The 19,371-nt window shown below is 37.1% G+C and overlaps 1 long non-coding RNA gene across 2 annotated transcripts in view; it reads right to left on the bottom strand.

Annotated features, from left to right (window-relative positions):
- Window positions 1-6,530: 6,530 nt before the first annotated feature.
- Window positions 6,531-19,371, bottom strand: part of LOC124094573 (uncharacterized) — a 52,066-nt gene continuing 39,225 nt past the window's right edge. For both annotated transcript variants that reach the window (XR_006852280.2, XR_006852279.2), the window contains exons 5-6: window positions 16,073-16,275; window positions 6,531-8,586 (exon numbers count right to left, since the gene is read on the bottom strand). This is a non-coding gene — a long non-coding RNA (uncharacterized LOC124094573). The remainder of the gene's footprint in view (window positions 8,587-16,072; window positions 16,276-19,371) is intronic.

Raw genomic sequence — 19,371 nt, 5'->3', positions numbered from 1 at the left:
ATTTAACTGTTCCTAGTTAGCTGGCAGAGAGGTTTGCCTACAAACGATTGATGAACAGAGCAATCAATCAATCATCTCTTCTGATTACTGCATTGAAGGCAAGTGTGCAAGCATATGCCATGGAGAGTCAGCCAATTGAAGCAAAGGAAAATATTGCACATTGTCTGCAATTTTAATGACCTAAGAGACTGAGGCAATATGAGAAATCATAAACATTTAGTCTTTACATAAATCCTAACTAAAAATAAAATGATAGTAAGGTGATATGAGTTACATTGCCTTGGCTACAGGAAATGAAAAGTTGCCTAAACAATAAGGAAAATGTGTTCTTTCACATAAGAAGCCCACATTTCCAAGGCTGAATAATTCAGTGGCTCAATAATGACATCTTTCTCATCTTTCATCTTCAGATTTTCCTTGCAGTTTTCTTCCTTTGTGGTTACAATTGGGTGCAGTAGGTTCAAACAATATCTGCCCCCCCACCCAGTACCAAATGGAAAAATTAGGCACATGCCTTCTGTTTTAGTCAGTTTTTGTCACTGTGAACAAAAGACCTGACAAGAACAACACTGAGGAAAAAAAGTTCATTTTTGGCCTGTGGTTTCAGAGCTCTCAGAACATGGACAGTCATCTCTATTGCTCTGGGCAAGAGATGAGGCAGAACATCATGGCAGAGGAAAGCAGATGGAACCTAGCCACCAGAAAACAAAGAGACTAAGCTTGAGTCACCAAGGACAAAATATACCCCAAAGGCTTGCCTCCATTGACCCACCTCCTCCAGCCCCACCCTACCTGTCTAAGGTTATCACCCAGTTAATCTATTCAAAGGGATTAATGCACTGATGAGGTAAGGCTCTCATAAACCAAACATTTAACTTCTAAATTTTTTTGCATTATCTCTTACATGAGCTTTTAGGGGGATACCTCATATCTTAACCATAATATTGTCCTCACATTGTTCTCCTGTCTCTTTGGCCAAAACTGTATCACATGCCCGGTCCCAAGCCAATGCAGTTAAGTAGATTGGAATTATTGGAATAATTGACTTAGTCATGAACCAAATAAAGATCCATCTTCCTGGGGTGCTTCTTTCAGGGATATGAACAGAATATGCATTCTTAAGGAAGGAATTAGAGGATGGGGAAACCCAAGTAAAGGTTTGTTGTTAAGTAAGCAATCATCAGAGTCCATGATAGTCAATGACCTACTTCATTTCATTTCATTCATGGAACTTCCAAAGGGTGAAATAAACAATACGTAAAAGAAATTTTCTATAAAAAGGAGGCATGACTGTATATACTCTTTTTAAAAATTTGTTCTTTTTAGATATACATGATCATGGAGTGTATTTTGGCATATTACATATACATAGAGTATAACTTATTCTAATTAGGATCCTATTCTTGTGGTTGTGCGTGATGCAAAGTTAGCCTGGTCATGTATTCAAGAAAGTTGTGTCTGATTAATTCTACTGTCCCTCCTATTCCCCTCTCCACTCCCTTCCCTTCTTTCTTCTTTGTCTAGTCCAAAGGACTTCTATTTGCTCCCCACCTTGTTGTGGGTTGGCAACCGTATATCTGGGCTTTTTGAGGGACTGGCTTATTTCACTTAGCATGATATTCTTCAGTTCCATCCATTTACCAGAAAATGACATAATTTCATTCTTCTTTATGGCTCAATAATATTCCATTGTGCATACATACCACATTTTCTTTATCCATTCATCTGCTGACAGGCACCTAGGTTGGTTCCATAGCTGGGTTGTTGTGAACTGAGCTGCAATAAATATTGATGTAGCTGTGTCACTGTAGTATGCTGATTTTAAGTCCTTTGGGTATAGACTGAGGAGTGGGATAACTGAATCAAATGGTGGTTCCATTTCAAGTTTTCTAAGAAATATCCATACTGATTTCAAGAGTGGTTGCACCAATTTGCAATCCCACCAGCAATCTATGTGTGTACCATTATTCCCACATCCTCATCAACATTTATTGTTATGTGTATTCTTTATAATTGCCATTCTGACTGGAATGATATGGAATCTCATTGTAATTTTAATTTGCATTTCTCTAATTGCTAGAGGTGTTGAACATTTTTTATATATTTCTTTGTTCATTTGTATTTCTTCTTCTGTGAAGTGTCTGCTCAGTTCCTTTGGACATTTATTGATTGGGTTATTTGGGTTTTTGGTGTTAAGTATATTTACTCATAGGAAGGAAGGACCAGATAAATAATACTTCAACAAATAATATTCAAAAAATAAGCATGAGGAAGAAAAACTAGAAGTAGATCATAAAGCATTTTAAGCACCATTGTCTTTGACAGAAATAATATTATTGTGGATTATGTTTACAAAATAAATATCACAATATCACTGCATCAGATTCAGTAAGTCAAAGTTCTTGCATGTATTTCTTCTGTTGACAGTAAAGATTAAAAAGTGATCATGCTTAATACCAGAAATGATAGACTAATAAAGACAGAGAGACTCAACTTTAGCTACAGACCTTATAATTACATTTGCTATGTCTGCAATATCCTTTACCCAGAAATATGCAAGCTTTCACCAAGTCTTTGAGAACAACACTAATTAATTTGTTAATTTATTCAAAAGTTATTTAGGTGGGCAGAATAATTTAGCTCTAACCACAGTTAATACAGTTTTAAGAAACCTTTCTGGAATTTAGTGCCTGTCACACATTTAGTGTTAATACCATGTTGCAAAATTTAAAAGTTTATTAACATAAAGTATTTCAAGCTATACATTTTTTAAATTAATCCCAAACTAAATTGAAGATTACACCCATTAAACATACACTTTAAGAGTTGAATCTTGGGCATAACAATCACTTCTTGTTGCCTAGCAACCATGGTACCTGCTCTTACAGCAAGTTTACCCTAAACACTAATGTAAAATCGGTGATGAATATACATCCACTTCAAGCCTCTATTTACTGGGGGGAAAAGGCACTTTTTCTGTTATTAGTAATTGCATAATTTGCTATTCCAGGGAGTTGAATTTCAATGGAAGGGTCAGGAAAGTGGTATACTGGTCATTAAGCTACCAGCTACTCTTAACAAGCATTCCTATCAATGATGCCTGGTTATTAAAGGAACAATGCCAATCACAGGTCATCAGAGTTAAAAAGAGATTAATATCATATGACTACCTCAAACCACCTTAAAAAAATAAAAAGTCATGTGGAAAGTATACCTTGCTTCCATACATTCTAATTTCTAAAAGAATATAGGATTAGACCATGAGTGCCTTCGGGCATTCCCAAGGCTATGCTACTCTTTAAAATGCCTGAGGTAGACCCCACAGTCAAAAAATGTCATCTCTTATCCCATTTTCTACAGCTGGAGTGCATTGTTACAAATAACCTTTCTAATTCTGCATACATTCCCATGTCTGCACATTTACATTACTGGAGTCTCTGGTGCCACAATTGCCAAGGAGCTCTCTGAAGCACTGCAGCTGTGCTCTGCCAACTGCGTTTGGCTGCCCAGCTCCTCCTGGGCTCCCAAAGCTGGCAAGTTAATATGCTAATAGAATTCATTAGCCCAGACTTTGACAGACAGTTAAAACAGGACTCCACATCAGCACTCCAGCAAGCACAGCCATTATGCCATTTCAGGAGGCACAGCTAATTCAAAGAAGATGATGACAGGGTTTGCAATCAGGGAACATTAGAGTGTCGGGCAGTGGAGAGGCAGAACATGCTAGGCAGGCAATACTGCCAGCAACCCTGATTTGATTTCTGGCATCACTGGCGGGCTTGGCAAAAAAACGGAGGTAATGAGATAAACTGAAATACCAGGCACTGGGACTGGTCTTTGAAGTAATTATTCTCTGGGGTAACAAGGGACAAGATGAAAAAGCTTTCAGGGACAGGCAGTGGGCACCCGTGGGACCTAGTTTCCATTACAGCATGACACTCTGCTGAGCAACTCTCTCTCCACTCGGGAGAGCAGAGGACTAAATAGGCTGTCAAAGGGGAGGGGACACTGGGAAAGAGTTTGTGAAAAGAAATAAAGCTGAAGAAATATAGAAGCAAGATAGAGAGGTTGTCAGAGACCTGTAAGCGAGTTAGAATGAAGAGAGGTGTTTCAGAACCCTTTAGCAACTATGATAACTTATGTGGCTTGCAGCAATTAGTCCCTACAGTCAACACACTGGGCGGGAAATGGAGAGGGGACAAGGCAAAGGACACCACAGCCCACAGAATCCCTAAGAGGAGTGAAATCCCTTAAGATGTTGGTGGAAAACGGATAAGCCTGTGGCGATTCCCCTTCGGGGCTCTTGGCGCTGTCAGGCCGAGGACCTGAGTGAAATGATTAAGAGAGCACTTTCTGGAAGTGCCAGCCTCTGAGCCTAGGAATATAATCAAGCTCACCCGGCAATTCTTTATGGAGGAACAGGCCCAAGGCTACAGTTGAACCAGAAATGAATCATTTCTCATTCTGCAGTGAATACTACTTCTTCTGAATCAAGTTGGAGGTCACTAGCTAAACAAACTGGGAAGCATTCCTGTTACAAACCAGGAGTTACTCCCTGCCACAAACCTGGCGTGTTGGCTTCGTTTTCTTCTTTCTTCCTTCCTTTTTTCCTTTCTTTCTTTCATGCATTTTTTTTCATTAAATCTTTACATAGGAATACATTCCCCAGCTGAAAATAAACACTATGCCAGGATTGACAACAGAGAAGATGCACAAATCGTGTCACCTTTGCTCTGCTTGTTTAAAAAGTGGAATCAGGATCTAATATTTGACAACATTCCTGTGCCAACATGTACAATGCTGTATGATTCCAGAGACACTGTATATTTCAGAGGTGCGTTTTTAATTTGTACATGTTACAAAGCCTAGTTGGCGTATTTATCAGCTATACTTCCCATGGATTATCTCCAAAAATCTCCTTTGTATACTTTCCCTTTTCATACCTGCATCCCAACCATTCCTACAATTTCAACTAACTCTTTAGCAATGCATCCTATCTATTCCTGTAATTTCAACTATTACAGCTATGGAAACCCAGTAATCTATAAACTGCAGGCCCAAATTACCACTGGTCTGTTGGAGAACACTAATGATGTACACTGAGCTGGCAAGCCATATGCTTTGACTCATAGCCACCACCTCAAATTCTACTTGTCCCAAACTCCTCGCTCTGTGTTCCTGTTTCCATGAATAACATTGTTATCTCATTATTCATCAGGTGCAAAACCTTGGAATCATCTTCTCTCCCTCTTGTTTCCCACATCCAAATTGATATGAACTTTTTAGATTAACTCTCTCACATCTCTTGCATGGATCCTGCTCTCCATTCCCACCATCTTTTTTCTAATTTAAGAGCCTTGTTACTAATGAAATCGTGTTTATGGAGAAAATAGAAATATCATATGAGCAGAAAAACAAATAACCCAAGTGCTCTGATAAAAGTTAGCTAACATTCATCAATTTTTCCAGTATTCACTTTCTTTCAAAGCAAGATAACAAGGTTTATGTTTGTGAAGGTTATTTTATGGAACATACCACATGTAGATTGGCCTGTAATCATGAGTCTTCCCTGGGATATAAGTTAAAAGCCAGGATCCTAATGACCAAGTTAGTAAGACAATTCAATTAACTGAAGAAAATAACACACAGTTGATTAGTCCCATTGTTCTCTAAAAGGTACCCTCCAAGGGTCCTACCCAAACCATTTGAAATGAAAATTCTTTTTTAAAGTGACATTCCCACATATTTCTCACTCCTAACATCTCTACTTGGGTTGTGAAGGAATCCTGCTGACTCTCCCTCCTCTGATATCTACAGAACTCTTGATAATCAAAGAAGCTTTTCAGAAGTAGTTTACAACCAGAAGAGGTTAGGTGGAGCATCACTCTTGGTTGAGAGTGAAGCTAAGATCATCCTCAAATTTCCAACATACCTCCTGGGAGGAAGGACAGAAGCCCTCCTGTTGAGAAACTGCCATCTCCAGCACCCAGTTGATTTGAGTGCCCTGCATCACTCAGGTGTTTTGAGAAAGAAAAAATGATTTTCAGAACCTCTGGTTTGGGTCATGCTGATAAACACATCATCTATATCACAGAGCAGTTATGAATATAAAGATGATAATGACTCTGAAAATGTATTAAAAGGAAAAAACCTCTCTAACTGTAGTTTTAGGTAATCTAAATATGTCTAACTACCCAGTATAGAATAATTTATAGTTAATAATCTACATTTGGGTCACTCATCTTGTGTTCACCAGGTGGTTCTTCTTCCAGATTATACTCACACAATGCAAAGTGGAATGACCCATAGAGCTAAGGGGAAAAGATGATCTGGCTCTATTTTCTATATCTGTCATGTTGACTGGTTATTTTCATATCTCCACCTGACTCTGAGTTTTATAGAAGCAGCCTTGTGCCTTTTATTGATAGAGCAATGGAAACAAATTCACGGAGAGCATAATTAGAATCATAGAATTTTAAAGCTAGAAGAGACCATAGAGATTGTAATTGAGACTAAAGTTTATTTGGGAGATATAATTTTATTTTTCCCCTTTGTGGGTTAAATGGCCAGTACAATCTGCTCCAGATTGTTGTGTCCCTTCTTAAAGGTAAATTAACTCAATCTTCTAGAGAAAGGAAGCCTTTTTTTTTCTTCGCACATATTTTAAATGGTACTTACTGGTACATTTTACAACAGTTTTTGTCTCTTGCCGCCATCCCAACCAGAAATCCAGTTTGGCATTTGCACTTCCCTGTGCAGACTCTAATTACAACATGTCCCCTTTTCCAAAGCATCTTGGGATGAGTAGGACAAGCAGCCACCTAGTGACAACATCAGTGACAAAGGGGAAAAGGCTATGATGAAAGAAATGTCCTGGTGCATTCCTTCACAAAATCTTCAGAAAAGCAAATACATCGTGTTAGTGTAGTTTCAATGCTAAGTGGATACAATTGGCAATCACAAAAGAAAGGGAACAATACAATGTGGATTCTGATACCAACTCTTTAAGTAGTATGGACATGAATTAAATCAGGTGAAAATAATTTGTAAACTGTTTTTTTCTTAAGTTTAAAACAGCAGAGTATTTTTAATCAGCCTCTGTTATATACATCTATATTCAATTATTATTTTCCCTATGAGCTTGTAAACTGTGGATGTAAAAAAAAAATCAAGAATGTCAGGGGCCATTATCATACACAATATCTTGCATATAAAAGATACTTAATAGATGTGAGTTGAATAAAAGAATATATGATAAAGAATATAAAAATGATAGAATGATTATGTGATTGATTGAATGAAATAATATGTTAAAGGAAAAGGAAGAGAACAAAATCATAAATGGACCATAAACACCGTACTAGGTGAGAATTGTTGCATTGCATTCTAATGTGACATACAAAATATGCTTTCTCTTTTTATAAATAAGAAGGCTATTAATCTAAGGTGTTTCTCTTCCTGTTTCCAGAGGAATAACATTTCAAAACACTGTCACCTTTCAGATTTTCTATTCAGATAGGGCAAGCCAGAATGCACCCACACGAGGATGGGAATTAGAAGGGCTATTCATCTGCAAGCTTCAGGACATAAACTGATCACCAGCTGGGGTCAGGAAGAAATTATGGAGACTCCTAAAAGCTTCCTCCAGAGCATGCTGCAGTGCTCGCAGCTGGAGCCACAATACCAATACTGAAATGAAGCTCAACTGTTATTTTTTTATTGAGTAGCAATTCTTATGGTTTTCAAAATGAGAAAAGAACACAACAAAGAAATCTGCTCAAACAGCAGCAGCTTTCGTGTACTGGCTTCCAGACAAAATGCAGGCTATGGGTGATAAAAGCAAGGAAGACTGTGACATTGTTGATCTAAGGTCCAAAGCATTTCTACCTGTGTGAGGGACCATCATATTTCACTGAAGGACCAGGAAAATAGCACAACTTTCTCTTGAGAAAGTACACAGCATGCAAAGGCAAATATTTCATCTTTAAGGTCAACAGCTATATCACCGTCAGTTTTCTTATTGAAAAAGTACTTGGGAAGTAAAAAAATGTTCTATTCAAACATAAAGCTTTTCCGTCCAGGCTGGTAATTTCATTAAGCTAAAATTTTTTTTTGAGATCATTCCACCTGAGAAAATAAACAGGATATGTAAGAAGAGATGAAACCCCTTTCAAGGACACATTGCCTTAATACACAGGAGCTTACTGCTGGTGGCAAAGCTGTTGGGGTTTATTTAAAGAAGAAAACAATTGTCAGACATTATTTCCAATATCTGGATTTCCAGGAGTCCTGGATGACATATTTAAAACAAGCCTTGATCTTTAACTGTTCTGTGTGCTTTTTAGGCAAAAATAGGTGAAGCTGCCTAAAAGCATTAGCGAAAGCCATTGAAGTCCTTAACTCCTTCCAAGTTCCTCACTCCTACAGGGAACAGCTTGAAGCTTTATCTGGTGCCCAGAGTCAAAAGTTCATTCCATCTTGGGGATATTGGCAGCCATGGTACCTGAAGAAAACAGCTCCACAGTCTGTACAGCCAAAACATTTTGCCAGATCCTCACTGTTTTGCCTTAGACATCAATGAGAATGCTGTGAACAGAATACAAGCCAGATGAACAATACCTGTTTTCAAATTTATAGTGCCCTGACATATAACAAGAATACAGCGTATGTTAGAGAATAGGAACATTAGGTGGTGCTGAGCTATTTATAGAGAAACTAAACATATTTAACTTCAGTGCATGTCTCCTGGAAATTGTAAACTTATTTGCATAATAAATATTTGTTGAGTACTTATTCTGTGTGTAGATGATAGAAATACAATGGCAAACAAGGCTTGGTCCTTGTCCTTCAATTGTTGAAGTAAAGAATTCAATAAATAAATTCTTCTTCTTCCAAGTTTTCCCTAGGTGTCACACTTCTGTAAAGGGAAGAGAAAAAAAAAATGTTTCTGAAGCCCACTGTGACTATATTCATTCATGCCTTTGGAGGAGTCACGACCAGGATAGTGGTGGTGATGTTACTCACATAATGAGGGAGAAAGGAAGAGGGGGGGACATGGATGGAACAGTTGGAACACTGTTTAGCAGAGTGCATTGGAGAATAACTGCCATGCCAAGGAAGCTCAAGAAGAGCTTATAGGTAGGGAATGGAGAAAGTTGGATCACGTAGTACAAACAAGTATGAGGAAAGATTATTTTCCATTTTGAAATGGTGATATTTTGAGAGTCTGAGGAAAAGAATCATGGAGACGAAATGACCTCCTATGTCTGAGTTGATGCCAGAACAGAGATAAAGGAACAACCAGAGGACACAAAATAAACAATACAAATCCAGTGTCAGTAAAACATCAGAGCCCAAGATGATGAGATGAAGCAGAACTCCCTGGGCATTTGCAAAACTGCTAGGGCAGATATGGGATTTCCCTGAAGACGTGGGGTAGACTTTTCTAAGAGCAGCAGGTGATTTCTGGATTGCACTTCTGAAGGGTAGGCCCAAGTCTTTGTCTTTGTGTATTACATAATGCCTCTGCAGGCGCTAGTACAAACCTCCTAGGAAGAACTTATGAATGTTTGTTGAATAATTTATAATGGTGAGATGAAATCTCAGCACCTACCTGCCAAACAGGGAATCAGGGACTTCCCAGGGGCTTCAAGTCTGAAACGTAAGAACTTCTCTGTTGGAGGTAAATGAGTAACTTCCCCAAGACCCCGATTGGGAGGGCTCAAAAATTTCCTCTTCACCAGTCAGCCCCACACTGAGATTTCCACCATTAAGAGTTCTAGGTTAGACTTAGGACCACAGATGCAAAACCAATGCCTTCATACCAGGTTTTCAAAATTCAGCACAGAGAACAATCCTGCCATGTTTTGAAAAGGTCTTCAGAATCTTAGAAGGTTCATTTTTTTACTATCACTTGGATTTTAAAACAGCAAAGACCAAGCTAGTAATTCATTTGGTTATGAGTAGTGTTTAATGCAGAAGCACAATGTCAGAAGGAAAAAGAAATAAACAAATAGTTCTTTAAAAATATATATAAATTTACTATTATTTTTTTCTGTCCTAATGAGATGATAACTAAAGAAAAGTGAGGTTCCTGGCCTTCGGTCATTCTCTGATTTACTGAACACAGGCGATGCCAAGCAGAGAGCATTTAAAAAGTGTATAAGATAAAAGTTGACTCTGCCTTCATGGCAATAGCATTATAATGGGAGGTAAAACAAGAAGAAATTGTGACATAGAATGGTAATCGGAAAATTGAGGGAATACAGAATGCAAAGAGAGCCCCTAAGCAAAGGGCTTAGACCCTCTCTCTCTCTTTTTTTTTTTCAATCTGGTATATCCAAAAAAGATCAAAATAGCAATCATTGAAAAACATCACACCCTTGTTAGTCTCACTTTTTGCCTAAAATGGACTTTAAAATTCTGAATTGTTTTGATTTTGAATCACAAATGAGGGGTCCCACGATCTTCAGTGCTAGGGCTAGTGGTAATAGTGGATAGAGGGTGATTTTACTGAGTATGCCCCAGCATGCTCTAAATGTTTTACTCTCATTGACTCATTTAATCCTCATAATAATTTTGTCATTATTCTATATTATAGATGGGAATCTGAGATTGAGTACTTAAGTAAGCTAGCTACCTGAGGTCATCATATTAAGTGACAAGCTGGAATTTGAACTCTTATAGTTGAATGTCTAAGTCTGTGTTCCTAACTAGGTACTTTGTACTCATAGTATGGAGACTTGAAGTAAGTTCCCTCACACCTCCTCTAAAAATAAAGCCAAAGAGGAAAACGAGAACAAGATCATGAAGGGTCTGATAAGCTCTATCAACCAGTATGAACTTCTTTATAAGAGAATACGGAGTCATTGAAGGATTTTAAGCCTGGAAATGGCATAATCTGAATTCCTTGGTGCCAAGATCCCTGGCTATAGTGGAAACCACTGAAGAAGAGCAAGGCCACAGACAAGGAGACAAGTAGGTGATAAATGTATTCTAGGTGAGAGATTGTAATTGCCTGATCCAGGATGGTAGCAGAGGAGTGGAAAGAACTGCACATATTTGAGAGGTATTTGGAGGGTAGAAGCAACAAAACTTAATAACTTACTAGAGATGAGGTTGACAGAGGAAAAGACAAGAACGGCCTCTGCATTTTGGAGTGGATGGTAGTGCAAGATCTATACAAGGAGCAAGTTAGGGAACTGTGTGATGAGTTCAGGCTGGACAGGTCTGATGTTTATCCAGTAGGTGACATCTAGCAGGGAGCTGGATATGAAAACATGAAGTTCAAGAAAATGATAGTAATTATAGCCATAGGAGTAGATGAGACCCCCACAGCAAGTGTGCTGCATTATGCAAAATGGAAGCTGGGAAGAGGATTCCACCAAAATGTAAGAGATTTGCCTAAGAAGAGAAGAACACAAAGGACACTAGAACAAGTCATCGGAGTAGTGGGGACTGAAAGAATGAGTCACAGAGCAAAGAAGTATCAAGAAAGGAGCAGACATTTGTCGTTTCCAAGAGGTTAGAAGAAAAGGGTTCAAGAGCATCCTTAGGATTTAGCAATAAGGATGATATTAGAGACTGACAAGAGGTGTTTTCCTGCAGAGGAGAGGGAGAAGCCAGAGGACAGCAAACTGAGGAAAGCACAGGAAAATGGAAGAGTGGAAACAGGCTGGAACATCCAGAGATTTGGCTGGTAAGGGGAAGAAGAAAGAGGACAGAGAGTAGAGTAGAATTGTCAGTATCTTTGTCATCACTTCTGTAACTGTTGATTTCCTAAAGATGTGAGCACAAAGACAGAGGTGGATAAATATTAAGTGTTATTAGGTGGGATAATGCTAGACAGATGGGAATTATAGAAATAAAGAAGCATGCCAGAAAAAAAAACAATCAAGAAATTATCCTGATATAAAGCTCCTTCTATAAGATGAATAATAGAATCTTCTGGAATACTTGGGTTTTTTTTTTTTTTCCTTTTTTATATTCATATTGACTTTGGGGTCTCTGTGATAGCTAAATAGAGAAGTGTGCCACAAGATAAAAGAGCCCAGCACTAAATATTTATCATGTTGCAGATTCATTTTTCTCTCTTATCCTAAATTAGGATATTATAATTTTCAGAGTGAAGCCAAATTTATTTTAAAGTTTTTTCTTCATATTTTGTAAAACTGTCATCAAAAACCTTATGTTTCTTGGGCATTCCTTTATTAGATTCTGTGCATTAAATTTTATTTAGAATGAAATGCTGACAATATCCCTTCTGAAGAATTGATATGCTCACTCCATCCTGATGACAAAAATTACACAACTTCTTAGGCTCCCCTCGTCTGACCTTGCCACAGAGGAATTCTCATATGTCTTCAGAGGTCCCTTTTGCCCTTGTAGTTAGCATGCACCTTCTTTTCCTTTTCATGTCCCATATGTCTTCTTCTAGTCTTTTTTTCCAAATTATGTCCCTTCTAAAACAACCCTTTGGGATATGTGATACAAATAAATTAATTAAAAGGCCACCTTAGTCTCACGGGTAGTTGAAACAATCATTATCGACATGAACACTTAAAGTTTACTTGGTCTTCATAATAAAGAATAAATCTGTATAAACTAAATACTGAGTTTTGCTTTAAAATCCTGAGCCTACACTGAGGAAAACAAAAAAGTATATTGAAAAATTCTCATACTTTAGATTAAATCATGTCCAGGGTAGACCTTAGTAGTAAGCAGCATTCCACTTTGATTAAACCACAAAACAATGTAAAAGAAGACAAACAAGAATCCAAATCTTCAGTGTTTTAGCAAATATGGAAGCTGAGGGTTTTTTAGTTGTAGTTGGATACAATACCTTTATTTTATTTATTTTTATGTGGTGCTGAGGATGAACCTAATGCTTTGCATGTGCTAGGCAAGCGCTCTAACACTGAGCCACAACCCCAGACCCTTGTTTTGTTTTTTAACCATATCTTTTGTTGCCCATTTGACCTGGGTGTCTTCCAGAAAGTAGCCTTCTAACATTTCTGATAATCACTGATTTACTCAGTGGTTTTTATTCTTCCAAGTGATTGTTTTGCTCAATTTATACATCCCATGTCTCGTATTCTTTTTCAGGAGCCAGCCTGTGCTATTGAGAGGTGATACACATCTGGCACCTTTAAAGGTAGCATCTGCATTGCCTGCAATAATTAGCATTTTGCTTTATGATGCATCCTGCTTTGCATTTATACTGCACCCTGAATCAAATGACTTTAAGACCCTGAATTAGTTAATCTGTACAACACAGCTCCTTGCCCAATATTGCAGAAAGATCTGAAGAATTTTTATTCAAATTTAACCTAGGAGATGTGAAAATTAAATTAGGTAAGCTAGGCAATAAAACAAGAAACCTGGGATAGTAGCACCTGGAGATGAAAAACCTGGAGCTGTGTCTATAAGCCAAGCTACTTCCCCAAGAATTCCTGAGCACTAATAAAAGCAATTAAGGCTACATACAGCTTGCCTCCACCCATATCTTGCATTCTGTTGACTCACAATGGCCTATATGTCTTCTCTGTGATAGTATTAAAATAAAGCAAAAATTATTTATAAGACAAGGTCCCTATCCTCTCATTCCAGAATTTCCTTTACACTCACTGAAACAGGTATTTTAAAAATCATTAAAGAATACCACCAGTTTCCTTGATAAGCTCAGTGGATTATTCCAAATTTTAAGAATGACTCCTAGAGTTTAGAAGTATTCTCTCTCTTGCCTTTGTAAAATATCTAATTGCCTCTCTTTCCATAATACCTACACACCAGAGGATAGAATAATGAATACATATAAATTCTGCCCTGATCACTGTGGATGGAATTTAGTAACTTACTTCATTTGGATACAAGAACAATTTCTCTCTCTCTCTCTCTCTCTCTCTCTCTCTCTCTCTCTCTCTCTCTCTCTCTCTCTCTCCCTATCTCAAACTCTTTGCTGAAGTTGTGGGTTTAGTCAGAGTCTAACGTCCATTTTCAATCTCATTAGGCTTTTCAGGATCTGAGACAATCCTGATGCATTTTGTAAATATCATTATGTTTATTATACAGTGATCCACAACTTTCAGCTTGAAATAAATGAGTTGTTCCAACATCATCTCTTTCCCACTAAGTTGAGACTCTACCCTTACTGTGTACAAAATTTCCATTATTTTTTGAAGTTCATTTCTGAGTTCCTACTTTTTCACCTGATCTATTTATTCTCTGATAGCAAACTGCAATAAGTTCCGAGGCTCTGTAATATTTTTAATAGAAAGTGTTAGCCCCCACTTTGTGTTCATTTTCAAAATATTACTAGCTATTAATATTTATTGTTTGTATTCTTTGACATCAGCATGAATATTTCAAAAAATACCATTGATCTTTTTATTGGGATGCCAATATACAAATTAACTTAGGGAGAATGACATCTTTATTGTCTATTTCTATCAAATCATGATGCATCTGCCAATTTGTTCAATAGTTTTTGTTTTGTTTTGTTTTGTTTTTGTGTGTGTGTGTGCCCTTCAAAAGCATTCTAAACTTTTCTGTATATAGATTGTGCATATACTTTACAAAGGGTTTTTCTAGGTTTTTATTTTTTTATGCTACCACCATATATGAGTTCTCTTCTTCTATTTGATCTTATACTAGTCATTTGTAGATGAAACTATTGATTTTTATATATAAAAGTGTTACCATACTATCTTATTTAATCTCTTATTGTTTTAGTATTTCTTTTTTAGTTTCTTCTTTTGGGTTTTCCAGATATACAATCATATAATCTGCAAAAATGCTAAATTTTTAACCTTCTTTAAAATTGTTGTGCCTCTATTTTCTTTCTTTAGTCTAATTAGATGGACTCTTCTCTATTATAAGATTAAATAAAAGTGTTGATCATTGTATGTCTTATTTTTGCATCTAGAAAAATAACTGTATCCGTAGCTTGCACCTTACATGTTATAGTAACAAATCCCAAATCAATCAATGGTTTACAAGTAAAAAATTAAATCACAGAAAGAAACAATTTTTTTATAAACTGTATTTCAAGGAGTTCTTTCAAAATATCGTTCAAATTTCAGGAGCCAAAAAAGATTGACATTTTTTATTGCATTAAAAAAAGTGTTCTAGGGCTGGGATTGTGGCTCAGTGGTAGAGTGCTTGCCTCACATGTGTGGGACACTGTGTTCTATCCTCAGCACCACATAAATAAATACAATTTAAAAAGTATTGTGTCCATCTACAACGAAATTTTTTAAGACAGAGTTCTACATGACCAGTAAAATTAAAATGAAGCAAAAAATAAGACAATCATTAGAAAAGTATGTTTAACACATTAAACAGAGAAAGAACTAGATTATACATTAAATGTTCTTAAAATTGGTTTAAATAATTAAAGACCAATAACCCAAGGGGAAAATGAACGAAAGATATAACAGACTCCATAGAAAGTAAAATATAAATGGCTCATAGTTATATGAAAAAGTAAACACTCATGATAAAAGTATGAAAATTTTAAAAAATTATATTACCAATCAGTATGGGTAAAACCTAAAACTTAACAAGACACTATTCTAGCAAGTTTTAAGGGAAGCAATCATTTCAAAATTTTTTGATAGAAATATAATTTGCTAAAACCTTATGGGAGATATTTGGAAATATCAATTAGTATTACAAAATCAAATACCTTTTCATTCAGCTCCTCTGATTCTAAGAATTTATCATATGGACATATTTTCCCATATGAAAAATACATTATTACAAGGTTATTCACTACAACATTGTTTGTAAGAATAATTGATTGGAAAATCCTTAATGTTTATCTAGAGGAGGCTGGTTAGCCAATTGCCCATGCAGTGGAACACTACGCTGCTAAATAAAAAAAATGAAGACTCAGTGTTCAAATTTGCAAAGTTCTTGAAGATATTGTTAGATGAAAATAAAAATCCGAAGTAAGCCATATGGCATACCCTTCTATTTAAATATATAATAGTGAAATAAGAAAAGAATTTATACTTGTTTGTGCATAAATACATTGTAGATGCAAATATAATAAATAATTAACAGTGCTTACCTATAATAGTAGGGTGAGAAACTCAGCACACTGAAGACAGGAATAGGACAGTGACATTTCCTTTCTTCTTTCCTGCCTGCCTTTCTTCCTTCATCTCATTCTTTTCAGAATTTTAACCATTTAATACACCTCTTAAAATAAAGTATGGACTTCTCAGAAAGGTGAGAACAGAAAAGTAGGGTCAAATCTTCTCTTCATACCAGCTGAAAAATAACAAAGAGTATCCAAGAGTTTCTCCCAGAAATGGCCCAGATGGGATAAAACTGAAGCTAGTCACTAAGAGCTAAGGGATGACCTCGTTTCCAAGAAAGCATGTCCCACAAACTCACCTAATGTTGCCCAGACCATGAATAGCCCAGGGTAAACTTTTGTGCAAATTAGAAATAGGCATTTGCACTGAGAGGACACAAGTCCCCACACTGGGCAGATAAACAATGTCTTTATGATAATTTCTAGATGGTGCCTGTTCCTCTGGGAGGAAGGAGCCCTGCTGGAGGTCACACAGCTTAGTCAGCAGGAGTATGTGAGTCAGTCCCCTCTTGGGTTCCCCTGTACAGTGACAATCTGTCCAGCCATTAACAGTTGTAAGAAAATGAGGCAAGGGACAGATAAGGACTACTCTACTTGGAACTCCTGAATCGGTTTCCTGGGAGCAAAGCATGCCTAACAGAAAAAGAGGTAAGGATCTCTACTGACCCCAACTTCGTGTTAGAAGTCACTCCTCTCCAAAGTGATGGAGTGCTTTTCTGAATCAATGAGGATTTTTTTCCTATAACAGAAAGGGAGTGAGAGAGAAAAGGCAGAGGAGGGAGGGAGGGAAGGAATGAAGGAAAGAAAGAAGGAAGGGAACTGTGGAAAATAGGAACTTTCTACATTAGAGTTTGTTTCAGTGCTACACAAACACACACACATACACACACACACAGCTGCTCTGAGGCAGAAGCACTGGGCTGAAAAAATAAACAAGACCATGCAAAAAGGAGTTACAGACAGACAGCTTCCCATCCAATGATATATTCATCCTGACTCAAAGGCATTTTCCTAAACTAAACAACATTTGCCCGGATTGGCAGGTAAACAACAAAACAATGTTATTTACCTAAAAGCAATCACTAGGTTAAAGGGAAATTAGATATGAAAACCTGGTCACTTCAACACATATTAAAAGGACTGTTTTCCTTCTGTTCTTCCGTAGACTGCTTACACCTCAATTTTCTCTCCATTCCTCTCTGTCAGCCTAATAACCAAATGATTAATATAAATCTATATCATCTCTTTTATTAAAAATATAAAAGGAGGAGTGGGAAATGTCAAGCTACACCATGAGCAGACCCAAGGAATATGTGCCATGTTAATTTTTATTCAAATAGCAGATCAAAATAGACCTGCCTTCTATCAGAGATAAGAATATACAAAATAAACAGTGTTAAAGCCTTTGAAAAGTTTTGGCAAGAAAACCAAGACAGCATGATAAAAGCTGGATGACTGTATTTTTACAAAGATTTGTTCCAAGGAACAAATATTTTAGAACATTGCTTCATAATATTTAAAAAAAAGTAAAATGAAATGAAAGGTAAGATATAGGAAGACATGTTTGAAAGGAAGTTGACTGTATTAGTGGGGAAAAAAACATAAACAATGTTAGGTAACTAATAATGTTGTGACAGTATTTAAAAGATCTCTCTCAAAGTCCTGAATAGCTAAATTGAGCTTGCAGAACATTAAGCTGGGCTGTGGAGAAAGATTTGACACACTCTTACAGAAAGCAAAGGTAAAGGAAAAAGAAATGAAAAAGTCAGAGAGAAAGAACAGAATAGAAGAGCAAGTGGCAGAAATCTGACATCTGGATAATTGATCTTCCTTGAGGAGAAAATAGAATTGCCCAGTCCAAAGCCATTTAAGAAATAGGGATTTACACTTCCAGCACTCTCCTCCAGTTTCCTCTTGCTAAAGACTGAATGCTATTTCAAATGTCCAATTCATTGATCCTCGTCCAGATTGTGGGCTGTTTTCCTCAAGAGCTAAATATGAGAGTGGCAATCCAAATTCCTTATTTTAAAGGAGAATAACTCTATGTGTTAGGTAAAAGTAGGAGAGACAGAGTGGTAACACACGGCCCTGATTTAGGTACTGACCAGTGATAATAACAACTACCACATAGAACATTATATAAATAACCAATCCGCAATAGCCCTATGATGTAGGTATTATTATCATCCCTATTGTATTGATTAGTAGTGGAGAGCTTATCAGGATTGAATAATTGGTCAAAAGTCACACAGTTAAAAGGAGAAAAGCAAGGACCTGAGCCTGTTTCTCCAGAATGCTTGCTTTTAATCACTACTGCATTGGCATGCGCAATGATCCTGGAAGCCTGGGTTATCCCCAATAACAGTGCTCATTCCCAAAATGCTCCTTTGTGGTGACTTCAGAGCTCATGCTTCCAGATGCATGCAATGAAGAATTACAGAGATTGCATCTCCAGTGTGAGCAAATCCACCTTACATCTCTCTGCCAGTTAAATCATCATCATTTCTATGATGTAGAGAAATCTGTAGCTCATTACTGGCCACAGTCCAGAGCTGTATTCAGTGAATCAAGCCTAGTGTTGCTTGCAGGTGAAAGCCCCACAATGCTCCAAATGAGGCTGAGATAACAAAAAAGAGACGGAGATTATGAAATTGCAGAGAAAAGATAATAGACTCAGAGCATAGACAACTTTGTAGCTGAACAAGCAGATGCAACTGATCCTGCAGCCTCCAGCATCTGGGCAGAGTTCCATCTACATCAGAGATGCCATCAAATGTCCAAACAATGATAGAAATATCTCCAGATTTGGCCTAAGTAGGATGACAGGCACCATTACCTGCACCATTGCTTATCAATTCCTGATGTTTTTTATGAAACATGTCTTTTGTACTTGAAAGTAAAGCACTGTCTTGCCCCGGACTAATATAGCAGAAAAACACATTTCATAGGAAGAAATAAATAAACAAAATCAAAAAATAATAAGATATCCCTGCATGTGAAGCAAAACTTATTAAAAGTGACCTATGACATGACCATCCTAATAAAGTACTGAATTTCCACCATTAGTAAGAAATCTACAAGTATACAGGTAGAAAAAGAAGGTGGCCTATAATAAGTGACAAAAGCTCTGGCTGTCTTAAGAATCCTCCTCTGGAATATTAGATTCTCAAAGAAGAAGAAGAAAAAGAAGGAGGAGGAGGAGGAAGAGGAGGAGGAGGAGGAGGAAGAGGAGGAGGAGAAGTCGTCTACGTTGTATTCAGTGTTCTCTT

This window comes from Marmota monax, unplaced genomic scaffold (genome assembly GCF_021218885.2).
Source record: "Marmota monax isolate L192 unplaced genomic scaffold, Marmota_monax_Labrador192_F-V1.1 WCK01_AAM20220418_F8-fsc00007, whole genome shotgun sequence".
In the NCBI taxonomy this organism is placed as follows: Eukaryota; Metazoa; Chordata; class Mammalia; order Rodentia; family Sciuridae; genus Marmota; species Marmota monax.
Note: the sequence above shows the minus strand (reverse complement) of the source record. Positions and strands in the feature narration are given on the sequence as shown.